Raw genomic sequence first — 6,000 nt, 5'->3', positions numbered from 1 at the left:
AATTGGGTCCACATCATATTCGTACAAAACTTTACTCTATCCCATTGAGAGTTTTACATACGTTATTTGAAGAAGCTATGGCTAGTCTATACTTGGATTTTTCAACACCTGAATATAGACACAACTCTATGATTATGGATGTTGCCTATCACAGGCTCTATAAACCAGCACGGACCATGGATGATATTCCTTTCAAATCATGCCGTCAGTTCCTTAAGCTCAAATTTACAAACAAAGGAATAGTTGCCGTCAACATAAGCAACATTCTTCGTCATAAAAGGGTTCAGTCGTGTATTCCAACTTATTTCAAGTTTAAGTCTACACCCTGTATTTCCTACAGCTATACTTCTACTATTGCTTCCAAACTTTTTAATTATAAACAAACTTTGCAGTGCTTAGATATAGACCATCTTATACGTAATCCACCAACATCATCTTCTTTCAACTACAGTCCAGCTGGACATGTCATTACTGGTGATGTTGATATAGTTGAAAATGAGGACCTCAAATCACTTATTCTTAAAGGTCCTAAATACAGAGAACCTCGGTCTTTGAATTGGCGACAGAACTTCATCTCTATTATGAGTTCTGTCGAAGATTATGCCAGATGATGGGCTAAATATGAAAAAGAAGAACTTGATACATTGTCAGAATGGGTTAAAAGCATAAGAGGGATATTAAAATCCCGCATTAGACACATGAAAACAAAAGTACGTACCATCTATCCTTCTGTGTTTAGTAAACCAGAAGTGATAAAAGAATTAGATAGGTTACATGAGGAATATGTTTTGGTTCCAGCTGACAAAGCTAGTAACAACATTGTCTTTGTTTGTAAGGCTCATTATTACAACTGTATTTTAAACGAACTTGGCATTAATTCCACTTTTGGTAATCATACTTATACTCCAACTGCCCTTTCAAAAGACGAAACTCTTCAAAACCATGCTTCAGTTTTTAGACACATTTAATATTCCAGTCAATGGGTCGAATGAATATGAGTTACCGTACCTATACTGGATTCCTAAACTACATGAAAACTCTTTCAAACAAAGATACATTGCTGGATCCAGTAAGTGCTCTACCAAGCCCCTATCTTTGCTCCTCACGAAAATGTTAACAGCTGTGAAGGAGAAACTTCAAACTTACTGTGCGACCACATATGCCAGAAGTGGTGTTAATCAAATGTGGATTCTAAAATCTTCTAAAGAACTTTTAGTAAACTTGAAATCACAGAATTTTTCCCAAATCAATAGCATTAAAACCTATGACTTTTCAACACTATACACGACCATTCCTCACGATAAATTAAAGACTAGACTTTTTGACATCATAGACAGTTGCTTCTTCAACAAAAATGGAAAACGGAAATATTCATATCTAGTGATCAGTCATTCAAAAACTTACTTTGTTAAACACCACTCTGATTCCACGCACAAGTACTCTGAAGTTGAAATAAAAAAATATGGTAGAGTTCCTCATTGACAATATCTTCGTGGTCTTTGGTGATCAGGTCTTCCAACAGTCTGTTGGAATTCCCAATGGACACGAATTGTGCTGCTTTGTTAGCTGACCTGTTTTTATATTCATATGAAGCAGAATTTATTCAAAAACTTCTACGTGAGAAGAAAAAATCTCTCGCTGTGACCTTCAATTCGACTTTTAGATATATCGATGACGTTTTGTCTATTAACAATGATAGCTTTCATTCATATGTCGATTTGATATATCCCTGTGAGCTCGAAATAAAGGACACCACAGAGTCGTCCACTTCTGCTTCATACTTAGATATTTTATTGAAAGTAGACATTAACGGCAAACTAACTACTCAACTGTATGACAAACGGGATGATTTCAGCTTCTCCATCGTCAACTTCCCACATTTATGTAGCAATATTCCATTATCACCTGCATATGGTGTTTATATATCTCAACTGATTCGATATGCAAGAGCTTGTTCTGGGTATAGTCAGTTTTTAAATCGAGGTAAGCTACTGACAAACAAGTTGATGGAACAGGGATTTCAACAGTCTCGATTGAAGTCAGCATTTTGCAAATTCTATGGTCGTTATAACGATCTAGTTCGTCAATACAACCTCGCTTTGGGTCAAATGCTGTCTGACGTGTTTCATACCGATTGTTAAGCCGTTCTTGGCACACTGATTTTGACTGCGGATAACTCCGTTTACCTGATGAGGATATGGGGCTCACGGCGGGTGTGACCGGTCAACAGGGGATGCTTACTCCTCCTAGGCACCTGATCCCACCTCTGGTGTGTCCAGGGGTCCGTGTTTGCCCAACTATCTATTTTGTATTGCTTGTAGGAGTTATGAGATTGATCACTGTTCGTTATCTTCACCTTGCATTCACAATAACATGTTTGTTGACTCGCGGCCAATACTGAAGAAAAAAAAATATACATATAGATCTATTACAATACAATTGGACATAAATAATTCAAAATAAGTGAATTCGGGTTTATGTTATTTTGGAGGGAATTTGTTCACTGTTGGTAGAACGGCTACGATTCACACTACCTACTGGGACACCACAGGGTAAATTCTACATTGTAATTATGTTAAATTACACAATACATCAAGTCCCGTTGGGATCCGATTTAGTACAAGTCCTCAGTACCCCTTGCTTGTCGTAAGAGGCGACTCACTGAAAAACGGACCCATTGTGATTGATTGAATAGGGTCCCTCTCGAGAATTTTCAATGCTGTCTGACGCGTTTCATGCCGATTGTTAGGTCGTTCTTGGCACACTGATTTTGACTACGGATAACTCCGTTTACCTAATCAAGATGTAGGGCTCACGGCGGATGTGAGCGGTCGACAGGGGATGCTTACTCCTCCTAGGCACCTGATCCCACCTCTGGTATATCCAGGAGTCCGTGTTTACCCAACTCTGTTTTATATTGCTTAAAGGAGTTATGAGATTGATCACTGTTCGTTATCTTCGCCTTTCATATGTCCCAGAGACGTCACCAGTGCCGGTGAAGGGCTGTAAATTTTATGCCTATGTTCGGCGCTTACGGCCTTTGAGCAGGGGGGGGGGGGGTGTTATTTATCGTGCCACACCTGTGACACTGGACCTCTGTGTAAGATAAACCAGGGGTAACGATGACCTATTCTAACCCGGGTCCCTATGGGATAGGGGGAACATCTTCAAAGATTGAAAGATAATCAGTCATCAGATGTTGAACTTTCTGGTGAATATTCAGATGTCTCATTTTGGCATTAAGATTTGACAACAATTTAAGGTTCTTCAAACGTACATTCTAATAGAAATTTATTCCACTAGTTTCTACACTAATGTCAGTACAATCTTAAATTGTTTTAATATTGGCTAGAGTGGAAACTGATTTTACATGCTTCACTTCTATCAACTTTTACTACATGTTAACGTAGTTCCACACTCCTGTGACGTCATAGGATTTTGCAAAGTCAATGATTTAATAATAGGAACATAAATTTTGTTGGAATCTTTTTCAATAGTTATTGTAAAAATTCTTGTTAGCCATAAAATATTTCAAAAGTCTTAGTTATATTTGAATAGTCAATGATATGTTTCAAAATATTGAATCCAAGGACAATAACTCTGTTCTCATTAAATTATTTATCAAGTCCATAATGCGATAGATTTCCTTTATTTTTGACAAACATTTTACCAAGGTGATAAGGAATCATTATCTGTGTCTTTTCATGAAATTACATAAAATTTTAATCCCGAGTGATTTTAAATAGCTCAGCTTTATGGTGCTATACTTCAGTTTTTGATGGGGGTATACATAATCTGGAAGCCATAGATTTGAAATTATTAAGGAAAGGTATGGATTTTCCCCATGAATAACTATAACAGATGTAACTCTACTAATATAAACAGAAAAAATGATATGTAAACCATGCTATAAGGAAAGTGCGTCCACATTTGTTTGTTTTTTACATTTTGGAGAATAACGCTAATTCAATAATTTTGCACATATTATTCTAAAACTTGATGAACATATTGAAAATGACAACATATTGAAAATGACATGTGTTTTAGTTATTGACATGTTTCCCGATAAATAAATGCAATTCAAAAAATATTTTGTTGTTTTTATATTAAAATAAAAACAAATAACTGTTTCCAATGAATTTCATAAAAATCTACATTGGGGTACATGACTTTAGTGGTGTATGTAATGAAAATTAATATGGAAATCCTTAACTGTTTTGCCTTTTTTCATTACTCTGAATGTTAATTTATTGATTCCAAACAAAAAAATGCTACCTAAACCCCAAAAATCCAGGACTAAGGACCCACCTTAATGTGACAGTTCGTTTTTCTTTACGCCGGCCAAGGGTTCTTCTCATCAAGGGGCGTGTGTCTGTCGTAACTACGACTGACATAAATCCGATCTTGCGTTTAAATTCAAGACCATGGCCAGCTTCATTACTGGTGTAAAATTCTGCACCCGACTAAAGTTATCAAATCCGAGATTCCTCTGCCTTTTACCCCCGCTTTTTATCGTGAAATCCTGTGGGAGAGAGTCAGAGTGGTAGCCATGTTGACAAATGGGAATTAAGCGACACTTGCTCTTTACTTTTACAATTACTTTTGTCGCCTGCCGTTTATAATACAATCCTTTATCAATGTTGATCTGAAGGTCATTTGATAAGACGTTGCCCCGAAGCACAACTACTTTCCAATTTGACCCTAATGTATTTTTCAGTTGTATATCATTACCCATAAAATTTCGGATCATCAAGTGTGAAATTTCAGTTAAATCCTAGACATATCATTTTATCGCGCTTCAGTTTACTATACTTGTTAGTTAAATGTGGATGAGACCGCTTAAACCGTGGCCCCGTGTCACTGTAGGTGAAAGGTGAAGATAACGAACAGTGATCAATTTCATAAATCCCATACGCCCATGTAGCACGATAAAGACCCCTCCCTGCTTAAAGGCCGTAAGCGCCGATCATAGGCCTTTTTGCAGCCCTTCACTGGCAATGGTGACGTTTCCATATGAATAAAAAATTCTCGAGAGGGGTGTTAAACAATATAATCGAATAACTTCGAGCTTTCTAATCGCTCGAGATCCAACAAACTAGACAAAATAGAACGTTGTATCCTTTCCCACTTGCCTTCGAGGTGAATGTAAGATTTTTCCAACATCGGACTAAACATCAATTTCCAAATTAACATAATTGGTTCAAGTTTGTGGTCGTTCAGTGAAACATTGCGTCTTTCTCTCATATTTTTAGTTTACTATATAAATCTGTATTATGACTACGTATCTTGTGTTTCTATTCACTTTCGACTATGGCTTGCTGTCTTTTGTCCGATTCAACCAACTTGGTAGTACGTTGTGACCTTTATATTCTCTTGCGAATGACTTTTCTTCACATCGTTGACAGGTTATAGAAAACCGCGCGATTCTTCCCCACTAAATACCTTTAGTGCAATACAGAGCGAGGTAAATTCTAAACGTCCACAAATATAGCTTGGTTTTTTTTTTCTTGCTTAATACTTTCAGTCTTTACGAACAATCTTAGAAATGTCAAAAAGGCATCTTATACATTGAAATAAATGTAGATGCATGTATCCACGGGAACTGGAAGTTAATTAATGCAAATACTTGCAAATAACACACACCTATTGAATTTTCATTAATTAGGGAGGTACTATACATCGTCTTAATGGCTGACTTCCTTTAAAAAAAATGGAGGAAAAAATCAATATCAGCAATATTTTAGTTTTCCTTTTCAATTCAAATACCTAGCCGAGTAGCTCAGTAAGTTAATTAGCATACCGATTGCTGAACTGTACATGTAGGTCGCAGGTTCGAGTCCAGCAAGGGTTTTAATTTTTTCTTCAGATTATCTTCTGCTAAAACTGCATTTTTAACAAAATAAAGTAAATGTGAAAATTTTCAACAATACTGCTGTACATATTCCCCACTTTTCATCTACATAATTTTTTTCTGGTGTAGCATCATGCCTCCTTAACTTT

This window comes from Ostrea edulis, chromosome 9 (genome assembly GCF_947568905.1).
Source record: "Ostrea edulis chromosome 9, xbOstEdul1.1, whole genome shotgun sequence".
Classification (NCBI taxonomy): Eukaryota; Metazoa; Mollusca; class Bivalvia; order Ostreida; family Ostreidae; genus Ostrea; species Ostrea edulis.
The sequence above is the reverse complement of the archived record's forward strand: the minus strand, read 5'-3'. Positions refer to the sequence as shown.